This window comes from Schistocerca cancellata, chromosome 5 (genome assembly GCF_023864275.1).
Source record: "Schistocerca cancellata isolate TAMUIC-IGC-003103 chromosome 5, iqSchCanc2.1, whole genome shotgun sequence".
Lineage (NCBI taxonomy): Eukaryota > Metazoa > Arthropoda > Insecta > Orthoptera > Acrididae > Schistocerca > Schistocerca cancellata.
This window is the reverse complement of record NC_064630.1, coordinates 383,938,854-383,966,629: the sequence shown is the minus strand read 5'-3', so window position 1 is coordinate 383,966,629 and position 27,776 is coordinate 383,938,854. Positions and strand designations below refer to the sequence as shown.

General features: G+C 41.4%; 1 protein-coding gene across 1 annotated transcript in view; it reads right to left on the bottom strand.

Annotated features, from left to right (window-relative positions):
- LOC126188556 (major facilitator superfamily domain-containing protein 6) overlaps positions 1 to 27,776 on the bottom strand; it is a 375,350-nt gene that overhangs the window by 293,925 nt on the left and 53,649 nt on the right. The window lies entirely within an intron of this gene.

Below are 27,776 nucleotides of genomic sequence, written 5' to 3'. Positions count from 1 at the left end.
ATGGATCACCCTGTATATATAGATATAAAAAAATCAACCAATAAATCAGATAGATGTATCTGCATCACTGATGACAGCAGGTCTTATGAATATATGTGTGTAACACGTTGTCAATAAAAGGCAAACAAAAATGTAATATGCCTACCTACCAAGATGTACAGTATTTAACTCACTTCTGTTTGCAGATGACCAGGTTACACTGCCAAATATGATAGGCAACCTATAATGACCTGTATAACCATTACAAATAATGGAAAACAATATAATTTAACCATATTCTCAAAGAAAAATAAAGTCATAGCATTTTTTGGAAAGGAACATATTAAAGCTAGATTCATAATCGACAATAACATGTCGGAACAAATCGATATATTGAACCACTTGGGCTGTCATATCCCTTGTGCTTATAACAGTGGTCCTGAAAAAGGCTGTAAATGTACTTACACATGTTAAATACTATTAAGAGAATGTCCCTGCGCTAAATCAGAAAAAGACAGTACATAAATATTCTATAATACTATAGCTGTACTTTTACTGTTGTATATATACAAAGATGAGCTTCAAAAACCAAACAATTACAGAGAATTAAAGCAGCACAAAGGAGACTTATAAAGCATTTGACAGGATACAAATTATAAAATTAAGAAGAACAGTCAGACAAGAGAGGAATAGCAGAAAAGATTAAAATGAACTGAAAGGAATGACAGGATCATCTACTACATATGGATCAAATGCGGATGCCAAGGAAAATGTTTGGCTACAGATCCAAGGAAGCTAGATGGATAGGATGAGCATGAAGAGGATGGTATGATGATGATGATGATGATATGTATCCTCCACATTGTTCTTCTGTATTCTTTTTCAAAAGATATGCATTAAAAGGGTGAGTCATTTTTTCATTTTTCCAGAGTTCACGAATAGTTTCCATTGCTTCTCTCTGAATCACTACACAACATAGCACTGCCCTTATGGACAGCGTACATTACCCTTGGTTGATTACAGCAAAATAGTCTTTTATAATAGCAGCCCGCAATGGGGATAAGATCCTATTTACACTTTCCTTTTAGGTCACAACATGAGTACGCGGAGTTGCGCAGACCGCCTAAACTCGCTACCCCACCTTGTTATTAAATGTTACATGCAACTGAAGGCATGACTGTAATTAAAATTATTTTGAGATTGACAGGTTGCAGTGGTGGGGGACTGAAAGAAGCTGAAGGCTTCACTCACGCATATGCTTTCAAGAGGCAAAGAAGTCTGTAGCCATGCACTACGTGCCGATGAAGTGATTTGGTCAAGAAGTAATGTAGAATACGGCAACTTAATGCAAAGAACACTAGAGCGGTTTTGATTGAAGAATTTCAGCTGAAGTCGTGATTTTTGATATCACAATTAAAGGTTATCGAAACACAAGCAAACGTGATAGAGCATTAAACCAAGTAAGATGTACGTTAAAAGAGATGTGACAACAAAGTAGTATTTTTGTCTTATTTTTCTGTTTTAGTAAAATATTTTTTTTCTAAGAGTAAATGTAATAGCCTGACTATGAAGTGTGTTATGTATGATGAAGAAATAACTCATCTATATAAAACATAAAGTCATAATACTTAAAGTATTACTAGCACCCTTGATATGTTATTGACAGGTTTTCCCTAGTGGGTACCATGACTACATTCTCTCTCAATTTCCTTGAGGCCATAGCTCTCTTCTGTTGCTTAACCTTATCATATATCCCTTTCTACGCTATAAGACATTGCTGCGGAATTACAAGTCTAATTGTGAAGGCGAAGGCCGTGTTGTTTTTCTCAATCTGTTAACAGTCTCGTCTATTGAGCAACTATACGTTTCTTTTGGGATGTTTCCCACATTCATATAGTTAAAATCTGCGTAAAAGTTGCACCTTGCAAAAACAACCCAAAAACTGTAGCTCTCGAAACCGAATTTAAATACGCCATACAAGAAATTTATTCGCAGTTGTAAATATGGACAACCATCAGCTGTGTAATGGAATGACAACGAAAATTTTTGCCGGAACTGGACTCCCCCTTATCGCGAGTGAGCGCCTAATCATTTTTCTATCCAAACACGACTCATGGTCAGAGCCAAACTTACATATGTCGTCAGTCACGTGTCTACAAGTTGTATTCGTAGATCCATTATGAATATTCCCGTACAGGCACGACATTTTACGTGAATGTCGTTCGCCCGGTGTCGCCGGATAAGTACCAGACTGCAGTGCTTACTTTATTCCAAATTACGATGCAATGTCCGCCCCAGTAGCTGAGTGGTCAGCGTGACGGATTGCCGTCCTCCGGGCCCGGGTTCGATTCCCGGCTGGGTCGGAGATTTTCTCCGCTCAGGGACTGGGTGTTGTGTTGTGTTCATCATCATTTCATCCCCATCCGGCGTGCAGGTCGCCCAATGTGGCGCCGAATGTAATAAGACCTGCGCCAAGGCGGCCGGACCTGCCCCGCGAGGGGCCTCCCGGCCATTGACGCCAAACGCTCATTTCCATTTCCACGATGCAATATTCCTTCGGACAGGCATACATGTCCGAAGGAACAGGCACTGCGCATAGTATAGCCATCATGAAATACAAGAAATGTATTCGCAATTGTGAACATGGACAACAATCAACTCTATAATGGACTTTATGGTATGCTACCTGGACCGAAAGACGCTCCGTTATTAAGTACACTAAGTTCGCTACACCAACGATACAACTTCTCAGTTACTCATGTTGACAGTTGTTCTCGATTCCAATCCAGGAATATTTACTTCGGCTCCTTTTGTGAAGGACTTCCTGAAAACAGTGTTCAATAACTCTGTTTTAGTGGCGCTGTCACATCGGCAATCTTACCTACCGTTGGTATCGAGCAGTGAAGATATTTATTGTGTCTTTCCATTAGTATACTTTACGTACGACCAGAATTTTCTATCAGGTTTCGAGATAGAGTTTTATTGTGGAAGCTAATAAAAGCATCTCGCATTGAAGTCCGCACTAAGCTTCGAGGTTTAGTAAAACATCGCCAATCTTAGAGATTTTGTGTACTTTTAAATTTGGCATGCCTTTTTCGATGCTTCTGAACTATATCCTCACCTTTTTGTGTACTATGGGGGATCGGCACCATGATATATTTTTCATTTGGTATAAATCTCTCAATTGCCTCAGATACTATTTTTCTGGGTTTAAGGCACATCTTGTCTACACTTACACAGTTAATTGGGAAGAAGTGGAGGCTGTCTAATAGGAAGGCGTCAAGCGAATTTATATCTGCTTTTTTAAATAGATATATTTTGCGTTTACTTTTGGTGGATGTGGACGTTGCGGCGGTTAGTCTCGGTACAACGATCTTGTGATCACTAATCCTTACATCCGTCATTATGCTTCCTATTTGCTTCAGATTATTTGTTGCTAAGAGGTCGAATATGATTTCACAACCATTTACACTTCTCGTGGGCTCCTAAACTAAATGCTCAAAATAATTTTCGGAGAAAGCATTAATTACAATTTCTGAAGATGTTTTACTCCTGTCACCGGCTTTGAAGAAGTATTTTCGCCAAAAAAATAGCAGTAGATTGAAGTCAACGCTAACTATAATTGTATGAGTGGGTCACCTATTTGTGATGATATTCAAGTTTCCTTTCATTATTCAGCAACTGTATCATCTGATTCGTGGGCTCGGTAAAAGGCACTAAGTATTAACTTATTCTGGTTGTGAAGTATAGCCTCTATCTATACTAATTCCCAGGAACTATCTGTTCCAATAAACCACTTCCAACAACAACAAAGACGCCGCCACCAACTGTATTTAATCTATCGTTTCTAAACACTGATAGGAAATGTAGACTGAATTTTTCTCCGGCTTTAACTAGCTTTCAGTACCTATGAAGATTTGAGGTTCAGTGATTGTTAATAACGTAAATAACATAAAAATGTACTTTCTGTGTAGGGGACGGAACCGCGCTGCTGCTACGGTCGCAGCAGGTTCGAATACTGCCTCGGGCATGGATGTGTGTGATGTCCTTAGGTTAGTTAGGTTTAATTAGTTCTGAGTCTAGGGGACTGATGACCTCAGATGTTAAGTCCCATAATGCTTAGAGCCATTTGAACCATATGTAGAGGAGAATGTTTTTCCTCGGAACACTTTTCATATTTTCGCCTTTAGCCAGCCCCATAACAGAAACTTAATATATTTTCTTATTGCATTTGGAAATGGTAACATTCATTTTGTACACAACAGCCTTTTTCTGATGCATTATTCCTGAAAAGTAAGATTTTTCCAAATGCGAAAAACAGTTCCAAGGTACAACACGGTCATGTACCCAGGAACAAATATTCTGTTCAAATTTAAACCTGTTTCAGTTGAGAAAAAGTTGTTAATCCTGTATTTTATAGTCTCTGGTTACATTATTAATCTACTGTATATCAGTAATAAGTAAGTGAAATCAAATTAAGAAGTATTATCAAAAACCGCTTACAAGTTAAAACATTTTGAAATAGGAGTTGTTGGCAAGTAACACAAATTTCCATTTTCAAGAGAGGGAAAAATCTTTAAAAGCGAACTCAGTTCAATTTCAAGGTACAAGATGGTGCAGGACTGGTAAAATATGGCTTAATCTGTAGTGCGGGACGAGAAAACACTCGCCGGCACTGTGCGTGTTCTTTGATTTACTTCTGAAGGAGGCCGACTTGTTGCTGCAACTCACACAAAATATTAAATCGCTTTATTAAAGCTGAACAAGACGAAATAGTTAAGTTTGTAACAATCCGTGTCCTTTCATCCCGTATTTCACTCCCTTAAGAGTGGAGTTTCGGACAATGCCTTCCTTAACGATGCCTAAAGTATAAGATACACATCCTCTTCAACTGGAAATATTACGATATTGTATATATGAAGATGGTATCGGTTCGACATGTCCGAAAGACATGTCCGAAAGAACAGATATCATCTTCATATAGATAACGGTTTACCGGCCAATGATCTTCTTCAGCGCGGATGCACTCACATTGCCCCAACTCTTAAGGGACCCGGTAGACTGACTGCCGCGAGTAAAGAGTACGGTGGGCAGGGCCACTACGAATGTAGTGTGTAGACAGTAAGTTGGGAATGTGGGTCTCACGGGGAGCGTGCCAGAGATCAATTCTTGCAGTCGCACTATCCTCTGTGTCCTCGGTGGCTCAGTTAGACAGGGCGTCTGCCATGTAAGCAGGGGAACCCGTGTCGGGGCACACATTTTCAACTGTCCCCGTTGATATTCATAGACGCCTGTAAGCAGCTAAAGGTCTGGATCTCATTGTAATTTCATATTACGATATTATCACCTGTTGGATAAAAATCCGCAAACCCATGTCTGTTATGCGTTTATGTAGGTCTATATCTTGCAAGCGCCAGATCATTTACTGCTTGGGGTTACTTGATGTACCACTAACATTTTTTCCCATTTCTTTTTCGATCCACAAGTGACATAGGGCAAGTAAAGACTGTTGTTAATCCTCTGTATAGGCTCGAATATGTCTTTCATGCCACGGTAATATCGCGAGATGTATTATGCAGGAAGTTATATGATGTCTAATTCTCTTGGGTGCGTAAGATCAGGAAATTTTAAAAGTAATTTTTTTCGTGATACACAACGCCCCTCGTGGAGCGTCTGCCTCTGGAGCCGTGCAAGAAAGTCACCAAGTACCATCGTGTCACCGTGGATGCGCACCCAGCACGTGTTGTTGCATTCTACAGGGACGCACACTTCAGCTTAATAAAAGGTAGTTAATCAGAGCTAACACAGTGAAGACCACTGTGGAACACGAAACTTGCAGATTCCAGAGAAGCTAAATGCAGCTGAAGTTAAGACGCTTTCAGCGAAAAACTTTTTCTGCCGTCAATGTATCTTGTAGTGCGCAAAAATACAACCTTATGAAACAACAACGAAAGGTTTTACCAAATTATTCGATTGTCGAGGTGAATAGCCGGAGATGGTCAATCAAATGTATGAGCACTTCTTGTAAAAGTTTGTTGAACGCTAAGAGACAGATTCAGTTCTTGTGTAGACATTGCTCTGATGGGGTTCAGAAGACACATCAGGAGAGACTTCGCTGTTACGCCTGACGTAAAGCACCTCAACACCTACTGAGTGCACGTAAAATAACTATTAACAGGACCCACTGCCGCTACCTTCGTAGGTTTGGTCCAAATCGAACCTCACATATGAGAGCTGCCATCTGGGAATGCATGCCACAGTAAATCTCAAAAATTCATCTCGCTCTGCCATGCATCACCTGGTAAATGAAATGCACTACGGCTCTCCCGTACAAGTTCACTTGGCAATCAGGAAAAACAAACATGAGATTTTCATTAGTATAATGGGCACATTATGAAAAGATATTAAGATCTGGCCAAAACAGAACATTTGATGTAAATAAAACGGTGCTAATGTACACAGTTTACATTTCTGTGGCTGGTGCACTACTCCCTTTGTTTATTACTAATTTCGAATACCGCATTCAAGTGCTATGATAGTATAAATAGCGAACGCGGCCAGTGTCAATCAAACTTCGCAATGACGAGCCCTAATGAAATTTTACATCACGGTACGGACTGTAAGCATTTACAATCGGCGTTTCTATTTTTATTTGCCCTGAGTATATGAGAGGTTCCATCTGTTTTTCACTCTGTAGCACAATAGAGAACATTGCAGCCCTCTGCACCTCACATACAATCCGTTTCGCTCAGTTGTATAAACGCGCGCTCAAAATTACAAATATGTAATCTCTCTCTCCTTCTCTCTCTCTCAGTCACTTTCAGACAGACACAGACAGACACACACACACACACACACACACACACACACACACACTTGTCATTATAAATTAAGCTCATCCCATTTAATATCATACAACTCATCATTTATTACACTACGAACTAGAGTCTTTGTATACTTGATTGAAGCTTCGTTTTCCTAACTGCCCGTAAATGTATTGCAAAAAGAACGGGGAGAACTTACAAGTCTCGAGTTTCAACAGAAAGATTACTATTAATTTGGGTCACATCTGAAACCACTCTTGAAATTATGTGAAACTTCCCTACATTCTGCCGTACCATTATGAAACTGTAACCTCGCTTACAAATAGGAGTAGTAAATGTGGTTGTAGACGAAACAGCATGAGCTTTATATTACATATGAACCTGAATTTTTAGGAACCTGTACCGTCCTTCTCATTCCAGAAATCTAGGAATGATGGAGCCTTTTTTTTATGTTTTACTCGTGCTGTTCCTTGTTGAACTTCGTGACTCTTATTCAACAATCCTTAACACCAGCTTTTATTTCTTTGACACGTTCCGTGAGTACTAACATGGTTTAAACGACGAAGAAATGGCGAAATGTGTATTTGGTTCACTAATAGCTGATCAGAAACAGAATGCAAACTTTTCTACCGTTAGTGGAGGATATTTTCATTACCATCCAATACCCACGACAAGAAATGGATTATTCTGACGTAGTTTTGGCCATCCAGTTATTGTTTGATACAATAAATTGATATTGCGTGTGAAGAAATTGAATATTCATTTGTGGAATGACGGGCACTAATTGGTTTCATACAGTTATGCACCAGTTACGTAATTTTTGTGCAACTGCATTCACAGTAAGATTCAAACCAACCCCCCTCCCCCCCCCCCCCCCAATACTCATGCAGATTAACATTCTGCGGACTTGGGGAGATTTGGTGCTTCTGATTTCAGAAGATTACGTGCTGTAGTCGCGAGGTGGCCAAATCTCGGACGGAGTGGAAAGAACCAACTCGATACCGAAGCCGGGGAGGACCTGTGCAGTCCCAGAGCTCGATGGTGAGGGCTAACGACGAGTGTCCTAGGTGGGATATTCACGATGACAACACGAGAAGAACAAGTCAGCGACAATTAAACAGATTTCAAATGGAATCATGCGAGAAACCAAGACGGTGTAATAATGTAGAGAGATAGTCTGTAGTCGTGCGTGACAGCAAATGCAAGCAACAGAAGCAACGCCGGCCGAAGTGGCCGTGCGGTTCTAGGCGCTACAGTCTGGAACCGAGCTACCGCTACGGTCGCAGGTTCGAATCCTGCCTCGGGCATGGATGTGTGTGATGTCCTTAGGTTAGTTAGGTTTAATTAGTTCGAAGTTCTAGGCGACTGATGACCTCAGAAGTTAAGTCGCATAGTGCTCAGAGCCATTTGAACAGAAGCAAATACCCGACTGATGCATCGCCGGCCGTGCGGCCGTATTTATCTCAACCGCGGTACAAGTGTTGGCCGGAGCTTTCACGTGAGGAATTGTGGTCGGCGCTATGTAGGCGACTGCAGCGCTTCGCAGGCCGTGAACCCGTCTATTTCTTCCGTCGAGCATTCAGATTAATCGATCCGGTTTTAAGCTCCGCCATCCTGACCTCAGACGGGCCAATCGGGAGGATTTCCATGTCATTCTCAACTAATGGTGTCATTTTGATGCGGTATGGTGGGGAATGGTGTTAGCCTGTCGCTCTCCCGCCCATTGTCGGCTTTGCAGACTTTCGGGTCGTGGTACCAGATCATGGATTATTCGAAGAAACGTATCTTCGACAGAACATCGAGGCTCACTTAACGCGGTGAGATGGTTATGTACTATGCGCGGGTAGTATATTGTGTTCTGGACTGGAGACTGGATGCATGAGCAGGGTATTGCTTTTACAGACGTTCTGGCTCAGTGATTAATTTGCTTCATCGCTACATAAGTACCCGAGCAGATGTGTACGAGATTGCTATCAAATATTGGAATAACGGTGTAACAAACAATTATCTGGCAGACCAGCGTTTGTTCCCAGTACAGTTGTTTGCAATAGTCAGTCAGAGTTGGGAAATGGTGTTGGGTTTCTTTTGGTATGTATAATAACCTCAGTCGTGGCGCGAAGTCGCTCATTGTTATCCCAAGCAGAAAATTGTGAAACATAATTAAAAGTGAAAATTTAACTCAATTATTTCTAATTACTGATGTTTATAAAGTAGCGATGCTTCATAAATAATTCCGAGATGGCATAAAAATTTTTCCTCTATGACTTATAAACTAAAAAGATATTTACATATTTTCGCACCAAATCGTCCATGTTTTGCAACACTCAATCAAAGAAAGGGAAAAAGCACGTATGGTTTTTACTCTTTGCTACTTGTATCGTTGAACTACGTGTATAAAACAGAAAATTGAACTTTACACCATTTATAGTTTTGTGTCACAGCAGTCTAAGATGTATTGTCAGGAAAATAAAAGATAAATGTGTCCCTAAAACGGGAAAGCTATGATATTGGGTACCTGTGGTCTCACCTACAAACTAGCGTCGAACAAATAATCTTCGATCAAAATTGGTTCAAATGGCTCTGAGCACTATGGGACTTAACTTCTGAGGTCATCAGTCCCCTAGAACTTAAAACTACTTAAACCTAACTAACCTAAGGACATCACACACATCCATGCCCGAGGCAGGATTCGAACCTGCGACCTAGCGGTCACGTGGTTCCAGACTGCAGCGCCTTTAACCGCTTGGCCACACTGGCCGGCGAATCTTCGATCATGCGATTAAACTATGAACAAAGTATGAAAGCGATAAAATCTCTTACTAATAGCACAAAAGAGACACATTCGTTTACAGAGCGGACTGGCGCAGTGGTTAGAACACTGGATTCGCATTTGGGGCGATGACACTTCAAACCCGCATCCGGCCATCCTGATTTACGTTGTCCATGATTTCGCTAAATCGCTTCTGGCAAATGCCTGGATAGTTCCTTTAAAAGGCCACAGCCGATTTCCCTTCTCCTCCTTTCATAATTCGAGCTTCTGCTCAGTCCCTATTGAGCTCGTTGCCGACGGTACGATAAACACGAATCCCATCCTACTCCAGACACACTCAACTACAGTGTCTAAATTAGGTAGAAGTTACTTCCTGTCATGTTTTCACATCAAATTTAGAATAAAATGGAAAAACTGTACTTGCCTTTGACCGTAGCGGTAGACCCTCTCCGAGAAATGGCAAGAAATGACTTAATTAATGTGAAAAACCGGTTACTGAGTATTTGTAGCTTAATTAATAACCCAATATCAGTGCACCATTTCTGTATCGAAATGTGTTTGAGCCGTGGTAAAATTTGCTGTTTTGAAGAGCGCGCCGCAGCGCGTAGTGTGAAGCAGTAGCCCTCCGTTTCTGGCGGTGGCGCCGCTGTGGCAATCGCAGCTTCGGTGTCTCCCTCTGGTGGGAAAGGGGAAAAGTTGCCTGTTCACGTGCATTTAAGGTGCACTATGAGCTCGCCAGTTGGTCAGGCGGGGTGAGTCTGGTCAGTTGGTCAGTCGGATCAGTGTGTGGCAGTCAGTGTCTGTCTGTCGTACGGAGTGCTAGTATGTGTTAGGCCGCCAGTCTGCTCGAGTTTGTTCAGGCAATGGTCATTGGCGGTTGGATCAATCGGTTGGTCGGTCGCGCACCGGGAAACAAGATGACTTGTCCGTCTTGAGCGTCTATGCATGTGATGTCGCCACGTCAGTCCAGTGGGCCGCGCCGTATACCAAGGGGTAGTGGCTTCGCGACCGACACGAGAGCGACAGGAGTCAACCCACGACATCGGTCTGGCCGGTGCGAGCTGCGACGCCGTGAGACGGGAGATAGGCGCGCCTTCCTGCGTCCGTTGAAGCGGCTGGCAGCGGACGGCTCGGGAGAACGTTTTGGAGATGCTGCGCCAGGTCTTCGCCAGACGTCGCAGTTTATTAGAAGTTAAGTGATTCGGGATATGTTGTTTCATTTACTTGTTAAAATCTACTTGTTTTCTTGGTCAGTCTCTCGTCCCCAGCTGCTCGTCTGTCTCTCGTCCGCGTTTGTTAGGCAGTTAGTGTCCGTCTGTCTGTCTGCCGTACGTTAATAGCTTCCTCTGTCATGTTTGTCGGATTCGGTGTTACCGAATTTATTGCTTAAAGTGTAAAGGCCGAGTACCTGAAATATGTTTTTATCTTGCCTATCATCTTGAGAGGCGGTATATGTGTAATCTAGAGCACGTTTGTACATTTTATGTAAGATTGCATTTCATGGGTTTTTATTTAAATGGTCATTTTAGTACATAAAGGTGTAACCCTTCCACCATAAGAGTATCCTTTGAAAAACAAATTGCACTTTCGGTGGCAAGTAATTTTTTTTAATGTGAGTGTTTTGTACCATTTCCATCCCTCCTATGGGGTGCATAGTTTACGTGTTTGTGTGAGTTGTTAAAATTTTTAGTTTAAATTAATCTGGTGTGTAGTCTTTCAGAGGTTATTGTGAGCGGTCGTGACTACGGCCGTGTTAAAAGGGAGCGGCAAGGTTCTCAGCCCGAAAGTTCATACTGTCAAAAAAATTGTTATTTCTGCCACAGAATAAATTGTAACTTGATATTTAGAGGGTGCTTTCTGATTATAATTTTTAAATTTGTTATTTAAAAAAAGAAAGGGTTTTAGGAATAAAAGTTTCATTTATTTGAAGAAATTTGTTTTCATTAATTACACACTGGCAACTACTTCCACGCTCACATAGTGTGATTAAATGTGTTAATGTTCTTGATGAATCGCTAGTAAATAAAGTAAATTCTTAAGATAAGATTTTGAAAGTAAATCCACGGTTCAGTGTTATTCCGTTTCGCCTGATCTGACCATGGATGCAGTGATAAGAACAACCTGAAATCAAGTATCAGATACAAGGCAAAGGTCCCGAGTTCGAGTCTCGGTCCTGCCAGGAAGTTTCAAAATGGAAAAAAGTGTACAACAAGTCGAAGGTTTCATGTGCCTGGTTGATCATTGGGATGAACCATTCCGCTACATTCAAAATGTTCTCCCAAGTAATTTGTGAGAGAAGCGTGGTAACATACAAGATTAAAAAGGATATAATACTCTCACAGCCAGAGAATGAAGCACAAGAAAGTTCGCCAAGGTATTCTATAGATCCTGTCCCATCAGGAAAGAGAACATAAGATATTAAAATGTAGAGCAGCAAAATTACTCTCTTACAATGGCTCACTCAAATGGATATTAAGATAACTTCATCTGTTGTCAATGGCCGGAAGGGAAAAAGCCCTATTTGAGTAAATACAACACTGTGCAAAAGTAGTAAAGGATCACTTTTTCGAAAACCCATAACTGTCTTCCATTACGACACAGAAGTTTGAAATGTCGCTCAAAGGTGCCTAAAACCGTGGCGCCCTGCGACGTCAGCCTCGGACTCGAAGACGCTTCGAACAGCGAGGCGTCGACACATGCGAAGAAAAGGCAGAGCCCAGAAGTTCATGTGAAGTTTAAGATTGATTAATGACGTAATATAGGCACCAAATTTCACCGTAATTCTGAGCAACGCCAACGTTAACGTATCACACCATGGGGTGGTTGACCACATTTCACCCCTTCTTCCACGCCTCTGCGATGGAGTTCAGAACGGTGACACCCAGCGTTTAATTCGCGAGGTTTTCTTATATGTGGCCGAGGGAAACATTTCAGACACTGCACCGCTCAGAACTGACACGGAAGGGCCTCAGAGAGTGACATAAATGGCGTCAATGAAACAATCCATTTCCTTGAGGCACTGATTCCGCACATTTCGCGGTCGAAAACGACAGACAAAACCTTACAGTTGCGACACATAAGTTGGAAATTTGACTCAAAGATGCCTACTGTCTTGATCTGTAATGGTGCGAAGCACGGCGATCTGCGACGTCACCGTCAGGCTCGACGTCGCTTCACACAGGAAAGTGCAGAAATATGAGAAGAAAGGCCAGAGCTCAGAAATCCATGTGACGTTTGAGATGCTTTAACCATGTTACACTGACACAGGCGTGAATACAACGGCAAAGGGTCGCTCTAAGACCCTCAGTTCGGCAATACCCACGGAGCCACTCTCTAACATTTACTGCGAATTTTAAAAATGTGCGTAGACAGAAAAAAAACCTAGACGCCTGCAGGAGGAACCAACTACTTGACACCTCTGCGAGGCCAGTTGCCTGCATGCAGGGATCTAGGACTACTTCGCAAGTTTTCGCTGTAAAGGCACATTTTTAAAGTTCTCGATATATGCCGGTGGGCGCCACCGAGGGTATTTCGGAGCTGCGGGCCTTAGGGGGACCCTATGCCGATGTATTCACGCATGCGTCAGTGTGACATCATTAACCCATCTTACATATCACACGAACTTCTGAGCTCTGGCCTTTCTTTCTCGTGTGTGGACACCTCGAAGAGTCGTAGAGCCCGACGGGGGACGGCGCAGAGCGCCACGCTTTTGCGCCATTAAAGAGGCTGATTGTAGGCACCTTTGAGCAAAATCTCAAACTTCTGTGTCATAATGAAAGACAGTTAGGTGTTTCCAAAAAGGGATGCTTTAATTCTGGTACGCAGTATAGTTTCTGTGGTGTTTTGTTTATTGTTCTAAAGAAGATAAACACATCACCCGATTTGGCATTTCTATATTTCTGAAACTAATAAATATATACACTGAATTTTGTTTTTTGATGAACATGGAAACTCAGAAAAATTTTTCCATACCTTTTCATGGGTGTTCAATATGGTCCCCTTGAGCTGCACGGCATATGTCAATGCGGTATTCAACTTGTTCCCACACTACAGCGAACATGACTTGAGTTACAGCTTCCACAAATGCCGTTATGCGATGTCTCAGTTCATTCATTGTTGTTGGTAACGGACTCACATAAACAGACCCTTTTACAAACCTCTACGAGAGATAATCACATACAGTCAGGTCCGTTGACCTTGGCGACCAGTGATGTAAGACTGAATCATTTGGACCAGTGCGACCGATCCATCGTTCAGTAATACTTTGATTTAAAAATTCCCGCACTTCCTGATGCCAGTTTGATGGTGCCCCATCCTGTTGGTAAATGAAGTCGTTCCAATCGGTCTCCAACTGTAGGAAAAGAAAGTTCAGAAACATATCGAGATATGTGCTTACCGTAACAGCGTCCCCGTTAAAGAAAAATGGACCATACACCTTTTCCTGTGAAACTGCACAAAACACATTAAATTTTAGAGAGTCCCTCTCATGTTGTACAACTTCATGTGGTTGTTCCGTGCCCCATATTCTCGCATTATGACGGTTCACCTTTCCGTTTAAATGGAGGTTTACCTCGTCACTAAACACTAAGCGTGGAAGAAAACTGTCATCACCCATCTTGCCAAGAACGAACTTACAGAACTCCACACGTTATTGTTTGTCACGTCACCTTCACGAAGAGCTTTCAGCAGCTGAATTTTGTATGGTTTCATGGGTAAACGTCGACGCAACACACGCCAGACGGTCATCGGGAGCATGTTAAGCTGTCGAGCTGCACGGCGAACGGATTTCTGCGGACTCCTTGTGAAACTATGGCGAACGCGTTCGACGTCTTTGTCAGACACTCGGGAACGACCCGGCGATTTGCCTTTACACAAACAACCTTTTTCTCGGAATTTTTCATGCCATCGTCTAATGCTCTGTGCTGTACGAGCACCCACGCCATACCTAGTACGAAAGTCACGCTGAACAATTATTACTGACCCGCACTGCGCAAAACGTAGAACACAAAACGCTTTCTGTCATTCCGAAACATTTTTACTAAAACTGAAGTGTGCGCATGCTGATGCTAACCAGCGGGAACCATGTAAAAATCGACAGTATGTTGTTCACGCACGTATCTCAAATAATATAATAGCTATGATTTTTTCTTAAACCGGATGATTCTTTTTGGTACACCCTGTATAATGACCTTATGCACGACTTCATAGTGGCTTGGTTTCAGCATCTCATTTCAAAAGTAAAAACTATCCTTCCCTCATGCCAAACTTGAAAGGTTAATAAATCGAAGTATAGATACCCATTTCCGCTTCCACTGGTTGGAATCTCGTGTACATTCATTCATTCATTCACGTAGTAACTAGATGTGCTACTTTCATGGTCATATCTGTAGTTGAATAAGGCGTTTTCGTTCATGATTCATCACAGAATTGGTCGCTTTAGCTCTGCGCTCCCCATTGTTATCGCTATCATCGCCATCGCCGATTATCTGGCCGGTGCCGCCATCACATCCTCTGCCGTCTTCACTTCACCGTGTTTCCCGCTGCCCACGCTAGTACCACCCAATTAATCTTCCCCTACTACTCGCCGCCTGATCTTTCAATGGCGTCAACATCTGCTTCTGGAAATAGGTTTTCACCCCACTAACTTGTCAGCAGTTAATCATACATATTTCTACCCCGCCCTCATACCTACATACGCCTTTAACCCATATTCACTATGTCCGCCTGCATGTTCCACCTCTCACATCTCTACTACTGGGGCAGTCCCTAACGTCCTTCCTCTGTTGTGTGTACAATCATCAAGTTCATCTATTGACATTCCTGTATATACTAAAGCTACATCACCAACACCAGCAACACATACACCATCACAGTAACACAACCACCATATGGACCAGCTTGATCAACAGCAGCTCTAACTTCAACATCTCTGTTATCTAATCCAACTGACCATACTCCTGGTAAACGGTCACGCCGCAACAAATCCAGTTCATCAGACCGACCACTATCCTAATAATGCCGTCCTAAAACAATCATCATAAAAGACAGTACTGACAATCCATTCATCCCAAGAGCGAGAAACACCGTATAGACATGGCATCACTGAACATATGTCCACTCCCATGACTTCCCAAATTTCCCCTTCACCTTTTTCCTTCTTTTTAAACCAGCTCATTCGGAATTCCTCTATCCAAGCACCTTATCTCTCGTAATATAATAGCACATGACCAACATGAACGTATCCCAACAGACAGCCTGTAAAGACACTGTTACAATAAAATTCTCAATTCATGACTTCCAGATTCTCGTGCCGCGCGAACTATCTACTTTAATCCTTGGTACCCCCGCATCCTTGCTCACACCAAGGTCCTGCAGCCCAAACAACCTCTTCTACCGCGCTGCACTCCATTCTACCCCTGCTATGATCAGAGGAGTTGAGGCTGAGCTTTCAGCAGAGGAGATTGAATGCAAACTTAACATTAACACTGATTTCCACATCCTCAAAGCCTTCCACATACGTACCAGCTCTGGACCCTCACTCCACGTTGGAAAAATCCCAGAAACGCCTTAAACTATCGAAGCACCGCATTCAGCCTCGCTTATTCCAAGTCCAAGCACTCAATTGTCTGAGTTTGTAAACTATAACAACCACCTCAAGCAAGACTATAAAGATCCGCCCACGTGTACAAATGCAAAGCTCAAATCTACAATCGCCGTGCCTTCTGAAACTCCTGTAAACAATTGTACCACACGTTTCCCTCTAAATATATGGTAACGTTTTCTTTCTCCTAACATCATCAAAAAGCTCCCATACGCCCTGTTCATACGTCATTACTCCCAAATAACTTCCAAAGACCGACCTCTGCCAATGAAGACACATACTGTTTTATAGCATCCTTCGTCATTCCCACACCTTTGAGTATTCTCATATTCTCTAAGAAATCACAGAGGCTGCTCGTCTCTTATTTTACCTAAACGGCATTATCACATACGTTCATAACCATTGCCATTTCGCTACTTCCCGTCTAGATATCCCAGTTTAATCGCAATCCTACTCTGCTCTGTGCAGCCTCTTCAGCCTAACCGAATCCAGTCCCGATTATGACACAACTAAATCCTATTCCGTTACACCAAACCATACAATGTGTACTTGAAATTCCTCTTCTCCTTCCCACACCATTTCATCTGCTCCATACCTGTTTACCATCTTTCTTCTTTATCCCACCATCTTACCGTTAGGATGATATTTTTTTGATGAATAGTTCACGCTTAGTTTGTATTTTTAATGTCCAAGACATGCCTAACGCCATTAAGAACACTTATTATTATTACCCCGTTCAGGTGGTTTCAAATAAAACTGATATGTTCACGTAATAGTTGAAACGCACATCTGATTCTAGTTATTGCATCCACAGTCTTCATTTAATTGTGTCAATGGGATAAACTATAAATTCGCATAAGTGCAGATGTACGGAAAACAGCGAAAATATCTAAACTTTTTAAGTGCTTAATTTAGATTGATTGTTTAAGAATGACATTTCAAAGTTTCGTAATCGAAATCTGCCTAGAATCATGTTTCACAAAATTTTCTTTGGGCGTCTGCCCCTTTTTCCTACGCTGTGATCCACACTTTCTCCCGCTAGACATTTTTTTCTGTTAATTCTTTGGCCACACAATCGAACGAACTTCAGAGGTATCTAGAAGGCTGTGACAAATATTATACCTGCCTGCGTCGTTGTAGAAATTTGAAGATGGAAAACCACTTGGAGGTGCTTAAAGACTGACAGACAAAGAAATTTACACATTAAAAATATATTATTGAAAAGCCATCAGGGCAATATACAGAGTGTGAAAACAATGCAGTAAGCAGCATGGGCAATATTCTTCCAGAAATGTTGCACAGATGAGAATTCTCAGCACTTCCTCTGCGACGTATCTTCAGCAGAAGACAGTGGAAAGCCATATACCCATAAGCAGGGTTTGGCACTCGCTGTTTTAAATGTTGTAAAGCCAACTCCCAGATACCTAACCAATCCTGAACTGCTGAAAAAAACTGTACATGGAAAAATACAAAATACGAATGAGAACGACAATCGTATGATATGGATTAGCTGTCCAAAAACAGTATTTGTATCCTCAAATGCTGTGAATGCTTGTCTAGTGTTTAATAGTGGAAATTTAGATAGGATTTCTTCAGAAATTAGGCTTCCATCCGGGTGCGTGCACACGGAAGATACTCAGAAGAATTGGTGAAGCACAATTCGACAAAGCCCAGGCAGCAGCAAAAAACTGCAGAAGCTACCTAAGCAAAGGAGACAGGGGAAGAGAATACTCCAGCAAGGAAGAGAATGAAGATTATGGAAATTGACAGTAATATTGACTAGACATATGGCAATATTGGTAAAATTTGAAAAAGAACCGTTAAATGAGATTTGCCGTAGATTCATTTTTAAGATACACCGTACCTTTTCTCAGGAACTATAAAATTTTCCACACAATTCTTAAAAATCACTAAGGAATCCTGCGCGCCACTTTTTCTTTATTTTGTGTCTGAGAAAAGTTTTCCTTCACTGCCTGAGGAAAACAGAGCAGTTTTGGTTGACATGAAACTGAAAAATTAATTTGAAAGTGACTAAGGGCTTAAATAAAAATTCCTTGCACTCGTTGTACTAGCCTTTGATGCGGATGTACGCTGTAGAGTTTCAGCTTTAATGCTTGATTAGTTTATGAGAAACGGTACATTATATGTGCACTGATAACTAAAAATTCAAATCCTTATAAAATGAATATCCATGAACAAAATCAAACAAAAACTGCCGATAATATAACTGACTATGTTATACATAATATTCTTAAGTTTTAGCACTTTAACAGTAGTATTGTAGGAGACATCGATGTTTAAATGTCGGTATGCACTTTGGCCTACGTCTGCCCTTAATGCTGAATATTTAATAAATGTAGTTTATTATTTTGTTGTTTAGTTCGCTATTAAAATTTAAATTTTAATCCAAGATGCAGTGTACAAGTTCTGTGTGTCTCCCAGGTCTCGCAAATACTATTTAATTAATCTCATTCTTCTCCAAATTACATCAGTTGCCCATTCTGGCAGTAATTTTCATTATTGCACTACTGTGCACGGAATCTTCATACTCTGATGGCCTACTTGTTCAGTCCGACACGTCGTAACTGTACTTAGATCTGACTTTAATGGCGGTTCCTCTCCGAGAAATGGCAAGAAATGACTTATTTGGTATGACAAACCGGTTACTGAATATTTATAGCTATTTTAACAACCAGATATCAGCGCACCATTTCTTTGCCTAAATGTGTTATTCCGTTTCACGGAACTGACCATGGATATATTTATTTATTTATTTATGCATTTATTTTACCTGGCAAGATTAGGGCCTTCAGGCCCTCTCTTACACCTAACCAGGCATACTCAGATTCAACAAATTTCAGTTTCTACAGAACATTAAGGACATATAACATGTTATACAGTATTAATGTTACAGAAAAAAATTAGAGATTATAAAAGTAGTACAATGATAATTATAACAATCAAAAAAATAATTATAATAATCAAGAATAATAATAATAGTAATGACTATGTATAGGAAAGCAAACATATTTTTTCTTTTATGAATGTCAGTCCTATTGCTAGTTGGGAATTTTCTCGTTATATTCTTGCAGCTTGTGAGTTATTCTCATCAAGCAGGGATATAGTGATACGAACAATCCGAAATCAACTATCAGATACATCTCTGAGACTTCATTATGAAAGCACATTTATTGATCACGCACGAAGAACGAATGAAGTTGAAATTGCAGCCTCCGCAGAGAATAGTCCTATTTGTACTTAAATATATTGTTCTAGAAAATTACACCCTTTGACAAATACCTATGTCCCAGAACGTTAAAAAATCAGAAATGTTAAACTATAAACAACTGCAACAGGTGAGAATCGAACCGGTGACCGTCAAGTAATCACAGAGCAGATATAAACGCTACACCATGGTATACTGGGCACAGTATACGACTATATAAACACATTGAACATAAGGTATTCGTAGTTCCATGGAAATAACTTAGTTATTCGCACAGATATTATAGCTGACGCTGTGGAAATACTTTTTTCAGTATGGCGGTAGCAATACCAGAATGTACGGTTCGCGATTGGCTCTAATCTGCATGGAAATAATTCCACAAATCTACTGAATAATTTGGTTCACAGTTAGTATTTAATTGCACGAAAATAACCGAAATTGACAATTCTAATTTCACTTGTCCAAGAGATTACAGGCAATATTAATAATCTTAGAAACTTCTTGACTTGTGCCAATACGTGGAATCGATAGTATATGCAAGTATATCTTTTCTTAACTAGCGGGAACGTATGTACCTTCCGCAGCCACAGGGGCAACCGGCCCAATGACAACTTAAGCGCCGCGCGGGATTAGCCGAGCGGGCTAGGCGCTGCAGTCATGGACTGTGTGGCTGGTCCCGGCGGAGGTTCGAGTCCTCCCTCGGGCATGGGTGTGTGTGTTTGTCCTTAGGATAATTTAGGTTAAGTAGTGTGTAAGCTTAGAGACTGATGACCTTAGCAGTTAAGTCCCATAAGATTTCACACACATTTGAACATTCAACTTAAGCGGATCTCTCGATCTGGGGGCAGCCGTGTGCGGGAGTGAGTGTGGCATTATCAGCGACGATGGGCTAGGCGTGGCACGTTTCCCCACGGTTCTATATTGTGAGCGAATGAGTAAGTCCGTCTTCGAACCTTTCTATTTCTGTTGTGTTCGTGCAGTCCAGTACTGGCTGTTAGCTTACACGGGATTGGTCCAACCCGACATTTCGAAACCCACTCTGAAATTTTTTTATGCAGGGAGAATACAAACGAAGGAAATGCACCGTCAAACTTTTAACTGCTAAGACGCATTGCAAGTGTTTTTTTAAAAACTGTTTTTTTTTCATAAACTGTTCAAGTTACTCGTTCTTGTTGCGCGAAGGACCGCTTATGACCTAGCACGCGATCCCCGTGACAAGAGAGTGAAGGCCACGTAGTCGAGAATATCCGTATTGGTGCACGAGACTGTGAAGAGCCATTCAAAAAAGTAGCCTATCATTAATTGTTTGAATAAGAGGCACTTCGTATGTACAGATAAACTGCTGCAGATGTAATTCTTACAATGATGACTAGCAGAGTAAAATATATCAAGGCAATGTTTGATGTTACACAACAGAAGACTTCCGGCAATCGGGCCTTTGATTTGTTGAAATGAAATATTTCTTAGGCACACACACCATTTTATAACAATTCATGTAGCACACTTCTTTTGATACGGTTTTGGTGACTTGTATTTTCATAACACTGAAACCGTTCCTTGTTTATTCCCCATTGTCTACACAATAAAGTGAAGTAACAGTTACACGTGGCACACCTGACGAAACAAAAATTACTGATTTCAGGCACTTCACAGGTATTATTGGTTTTATTTAGACAGAATTGGAGCGGAGTAAGAAATTTTCCTGGTTGTTGCTCTGTTTATTGTGCTGAATACGGGGCATATTAAAGCAATTCGTAAAAGCGCCAATGCAAACACATAATGCACAAATGACTAAACTTCAAGAATACCGTCCTCGTGATAAACTTCAAATGACACGAAGCAATCCCAAACTACATTTAAAACACACAAAATAAATAACGTTTATCTGCTAGTGGGGCATTGATTTACATCAAGTTGGTGTCGGATCGGGATTCGAACCCAGTTCTCCTGCTCACTAGGCAGCTGCTCTGACCACTTTATTTATCGATTACTTTTTTTTATGGGTCGTGGACATATTTCATTATCCAACTAAGTTTAATGTTCAAAAATAAGAGAAATGAAAATCAGCTCTACCCCTAATTGGCAGCGCCACTTAACCCGTCACTAAAGCCTACCCGACACACTGGTCATCGCAACTGCAAGGACTACCCTAGCACACCTCCAGTTAGATCCAAAATTTCAACATCCACACACTACAGACGTAATGGCCCTCTCCATTCTCCTTATTAGTAACGGTGTTTGGCGAGTTCCGTAAGAGTTCGAGCGTGGTGTGCATCTGCACTGAAGGAATCATTGGTCAGCCTCGTCTTAATTATGTGTGTGGTGTCAGCTCTTTGGACATGTTCAAAAGAACAGAAACCACGTGCTTGGAAATTACATTGTCCCACAATTTCAGTAAAAATACTGTCCACAGGACAAACAATTCTTTACCGACAGTCATATTGTCTGTTCCAGGTGGAATCCGAATTATATCAGCCGTCTTTTCTTTGTTCTCCTCAAATAAAGAGATATTGTAAAGTCCAAGCTACGAATCCAACAAAAGCAATGAATTAATTTCTGCAACTGATTAGAAACCGTATTGAATTAAATGTTAAAAATTATTTTTTCTTATCTTTCCAGATTTGATAGGTCGATTATACGATTTTTGTCACTAAACTAACTTTCTTTTATGTTTGGTCCTAATATGCCTTGAGGTCCCTGAAGGTAGATATAAAGCTGCGGAAACAATAATACACTTGCACTTATTTCTGGCATAGTTGTATCATAGCATTTATCGATCGCACAACAGCCTCCGTCTTTTTTCGCCTCGAAAAGATAAAGTTAGGTTTTCTTACAGTTCTTTCATGAAACCTGACTATTCAGCGTTAGACACAGCAGGTGTGGGGATAACAGCAAGCTTGTTGGTCTTCACGTCAGCGACGAATAATGACACCTGCTTGAGGTAAAATTCGTCGTTTTCCGACTTCCTATACTGTATGATTTCTTGAATCTGCTTACCTAGGTCGAAGAAACCTTGACATTATCAATGTTCATCTCAATTGTGTTACGAAGGGCCCATTTTAGTAGATCGCCATGGGTAACGATGCATTCTCTCTCACGAGCAGCTCTATCTGGTTCACATCTCAAGACAATTCCTCTAAAGAGCTCATGTTCGTTACTTATTTAAGTTTAGGGATTTATTTTGTTTATTAATGCCGCGTAACAACACTTTCTGGCCATCCTGTAGAGTAAATCTTTCGGGGAGTTTATCTTGCATACTCGTGAGTTTCATTTTGGTACTTATTTATTGTTTCGTTTAATTCTTTATTCTATTTATACAGTTCACGGTAAGACCGTACGAAGCAAAGATGGGTTTGCACACTGCTTAACACTAATCGTTAAACACAATCATTATCTCCATTGTCAACACTTGTGCTACCGCAAAAGCAGCTGGTTATTGCACTGAAGCGGCAAAGAAACTTGTGTAGGCATGCGCATTCAAACACAGAGATACATAAATGGGCAGAATACGGCGCTGCGGTCTGTATCGCCTACATAAGACAACAAGTGTTTGATGCAGTTGTTAGATTGGTTACTGTTTCGAAAATGGGAGGTTATCAAAATTTAAGTGAGTCTGAACGTGGTGTTATAGTCGGCGCATGAGTGATGGGATACAGCATCTCCGAGGTAGCGATGAAGTGGGGATTTTCCCGAACGACTATTTCACGAGTGTACCTTGAATATCAAGAATGCGGTCAAACATCAAATCTCCGACATCGCTGTGGCCGGTAAAGCATCCTGCAAGAACGAGACAAACGACGACTAAAGAGAATCGTTCAAAGCGCCAGAAGTGCAACCCTTCCGAAAATTTTTCCAGATTTGAGTGCTGGGCCATCAACAGCGTGCGAACCATTCCACGAAACATCATCGATATGGCCTTTCGGAGCCGAACGCCCACTCGTGTACCATTTATGACAGCACGACACAAAGCTTTACTCCTTGCCTGGGCCAGTCAACCGTGAAATTGGACTGTTGATGACTGGAAACATGTTGCCTGGTCGGACGAGTCTCCTTTCAAAATTGTATCGAGGGGATGGACATATACTGGTATGGAGACAATCTCATGATTCCTAGGACCATGCATGTCAGCAGGGAATTGTTCAAACTGGTGGAGGCTCTGTAATGGTGTGGGGTGTGTGCAGTTGGAGTGATATAGGACCCCTGATATTTCTAGAAACGACTCTGACAGGTGGCAAGTACGTAATCGTCCTGTCTGATCACCTGCATCCATTTATGTCCATTGTGCATTCCGACGGACTTGGGTAAATCCAGCAGAACTATGCGATACTCCATACGTCCATAATTGCTACAGAATGGTTCCAGGAACGATCTTCTGAGTTTAAACATTTCCGCTGGTCACCAAACTCCCCAGACATGTACGTTATTGAACATATCTGGGATGCCTTGTACGTGTTGTTCAGATGAGATCTACAACCTCTCGTACTCTTATGGATTTATGGACAGCCCTTCAGGATTCATGGTGTCAGTTCCCTCCAGCACTACTTCAGAAATCAGCCGAGTCCATGCCACGTCGTGTTGCGCCACTTCTGCGCGCTCGCGGGGGCCCTGCACGACATTAGGCAGGTATACCAGTTTCTTTGGCTCTTTCGTGTATTATGGTTATTAAAAGAGTTGCAAATTTGAGTGAGCAGTAACTGCGTAGAACTGCTTTAGAGAAACTAACAATGAAAACTGAATTTCGCTTTATAAATTACGATCGCGCCTAATCGTATTATCTGTTCACCGACGCGCCGTCAACCAAGGATATGTGTGTGCATGTTGCGCATGCACAGTCCGCTACAGCTCCGGTGGACGGGTACATTACTCCAGCCGCCTGACGAGCCACGAATTTCGCAATTTCCAACTTGTTTTTAAAAAAATACTTGCAGTGCGCTTTATCAGCTAAAATTTTGAAGTAGTCCTTTCGGTGCATTATTCCTGCATAAAAAATTTCAGGGCATGTTTTGGCATGTCAGATTGGACAATTCCCCTGTGAGTGGAGCGCCTTGAGAAGGAAGTTAGCGTAAGTGCATTGCGTTTGGCACACGACGTTGAAGTCTATGACTCCATTATTCTAGGACGATCACAAACTAAAACATATTCGGTGAGAACTTTGTGATTACCTTCTTTTGGATCCCAACCCAAAAACTGAGACTGAACATTTACCTTTTCTGACTGTCAGGGTTAATATTTTATTTTTGTGTGCATTTTCTTTTGTGTCGTGTGCTAACGATTGAGAACAGTTTGTAATGTTTTAATCTACCACTCCAGCTGCGGGACCTGTTGTAACATCGCCTCACATCACTGTTTTAACGATGTAACTGGTTTTTATTGTGTTTCTCTCTCTCTCTCTGTTACAGTTCTGCTTTTGTTATTCTTACTAATTGTTTTCATTTTACCAAGGCTCTAGTGGACATGTTATGCCAATGCCTCAAAATTATGCTGAACTAGAAATTATTTAATTACTTCAATCAGTCATCTGAGGCCTTCGTTTCTTATTAAATATTCTTCTTTTTATTAAATGCTGAGATTTGTTTTCTAACAAATCCTATGGTCTTAAATTTAATTTCAGCTGAAAGTTAACGTAAATACTCAGTAATTCTATCGGCTGTCTGAAGGGCTTCTTTGCACGTTAAACGTTGTTCTCGTATTAAATGTAAAGATCTGTTTTTCGAGAAATCCTGTGTTGTAAAGCTTTACTTGTTGAGAAGTCTAAGCTGGTAAATTTGTGCAAATAGTCCTCTCCATGGCCTAGCACTTTACCACTTAATCCAATTTTCCTGCTCCCTCGTATATCTGTTAACTTATTTTAGAATCATTGATGAGTTTGCCAAATGTTTGTGTGGGTGGGAAAAACATGTAATTTAATCCGTTTAATGGGGTAGGTTATCTATTACATGTTTCGTGTCTATTGGCAACTAACTGATAATTTATTGTCCTAGAATATATGATCCAAACCGGTCACTTACAAACACGGAAAACTAAGGATTTGACACCCAAATAGATCATATCTGTTACTTTCTCATGCCTCCCCATTCACACCCCATCCCGCTAATGTTATGGGGTGTTACCTTAACAATAGTTTTTCAGATACAATAGAACCCAGTTTATGCGATCCTCATTAATCTAGATGACCAGTCCATCCAGATCGTCGTTTTCCCATTAGAACAATTGCAGTAACTGTACAGTATTTAACAATCCGAAAGTTATAGAGGTTAGAATCGAATTTAAATTCAGCCTACCACCATACACCATACTTTAAACTGATCCTGTCACGGCGTCAGTTTAAAGTTAAGCTTCAATTTTACATTGCCATATTGTCCTCGTTTGTTGCCGTTATAAAATGGCATGAAAAAGTAAGGTGGTAGCGTCCATGTACAACACGTTAGATGCGAGGCACAGGAAGGATAAATGAGAATTGTTCGGAAACATTTTTGCTGAATTTGGCGTTTGAACTTCATATGTGTCACAGTCGAAGAATAACCGAAATATAAATGAATACTTTTGTTCCAGAATGATGATTTCTCATGAAAATATCGTCGTTTGTTGACAGGCACACAATGACGACAATGATTATGGATTATCTGACGAAATTGGTGCACAAAGACACCATGACACATACAGAGGCTACAACACAGCTAGACAAAATAATACGAATCTGACTCAAAAGGAAGTTGCTGATTATTTCAGTGTGTAAAAGTCACTGTGGTTATTTTTCAGTATTTGGTCAGAAGCTATGTGAAAATACTGTAAACGTCTTGTGTGTTTTAGGCGATTAAGCCATTTCATTCTAATTGTCAGGGTTCCGTATCTCAATCGGTCAAGTCGGAATCCTTATAGAATCATTCTGATGTCCATCTGGCTGACGTATGACTGTTAAGAACCCTTCTTCTCAGGAGCGGTTAGGCGTATCAAGTTGAAATTTATGTCATATACTAATGTACACTGAAGAGCCAAAGAACCTGGTACATCTGCCTAATATCGTGTACCCCCCCCCCCCCCCTCTCGCGAGCACGTAGAAGTGCCGCAACACGGCATGGCATGGACTCGACTAATGTCTGAAGTAGTGCTGGAGGTTGACACCATACATCCTACAGGGCTGCCCATAAATCCGTAAGAGTGTCAGGAGGTGGAGATCTCTTCTGATCAGCCCATGGTAAAGCATCCCACATATGCTCAATAATGTTCATGTCTGGGAGTTTGGTGGCCAGTGGAAGTGTTTAAACTCAGAAGAGTGTCGGAAAACACAGTGGTCATGAATATATGCTGGTGATCAGACAGGATGCTTACGTACGTGTCACCTGTCAGAGCCGTGTCTAGACGTATCAGGGGCCCATATCACTCCAATTGCACCATTACAGAGCCTCCGCCAGCTTGAACAGTCCCCTTGCTGACATGCAGGGTCCATGGATACACGAGGTTGTCTCCATACCCGTACACGTCCATCCTCTCGATACAATTTGAAACGAGGCTCGCCGAACAGGCAACATGTTTCTAGTCATCAACAGTTCAATGTCGCTGTTGACTAGCCCGACGAAATGTAAAGCTTTGCGTCATGCAGTCATCAAGGGTACACGAGTGGGCTTTCGGCTCCGAAAGCCTATATCGGCGATGTTCCGTTGAATGGTTCGCACGCTGAGACTTGTTGATGGCCCAGTATTGAAATCTGCAGCAATTTCCGCAAGTGTTACACTTCAGTCACACTGAACTATTCTCTTCAGTCGTCGTTGGTCCCGTTCTTACAGGATCTTTTTCCGGCCGCAGCGATGTCGGAGATTTAATGTTTTGCCGGATTCCTGATATTCACGGTACACTCGTGGGAAATCCCCACTTCATCGCTACCTCGGAGATACTGTGTCCCCTCGCTAGCAGCAGTAACGGATCTAACAACTGCGCCAGACAATTTTCTTGCAGGGGCGTTGCCGACCGCAGAAACGTATTCTGCCTGTTTACATATCTCTGTATTTGAATACACGTGTCTATACCAGTTTCTTTGGTGCTTCAGTGTATATGGTCTCCTGGCAACGTAAAAAATTTAAGTTTCTACGTCTACACAATCAAAAGATACGACCTTTCGTGTCACATATTTAGATACTTGCGAATTGATTCATCAAAACCTGTAGGGTACTTCCTGTTGACCTGTTGAAATTTGATAAGAAGCAAGATTTCACTGCACAAGTAACGGAAAAAAAATCTGAAAACTGTTAATTTGTAACTATATGACTCAAAGATCACACTGTCTGTTAAGACACCTTTTTCTCAGGAAAGAGTGGGTGTATGACATTGAAATTTACATCACACACAAAAGTTTATGGTCCCTTAGCAGTGTTAAAAATT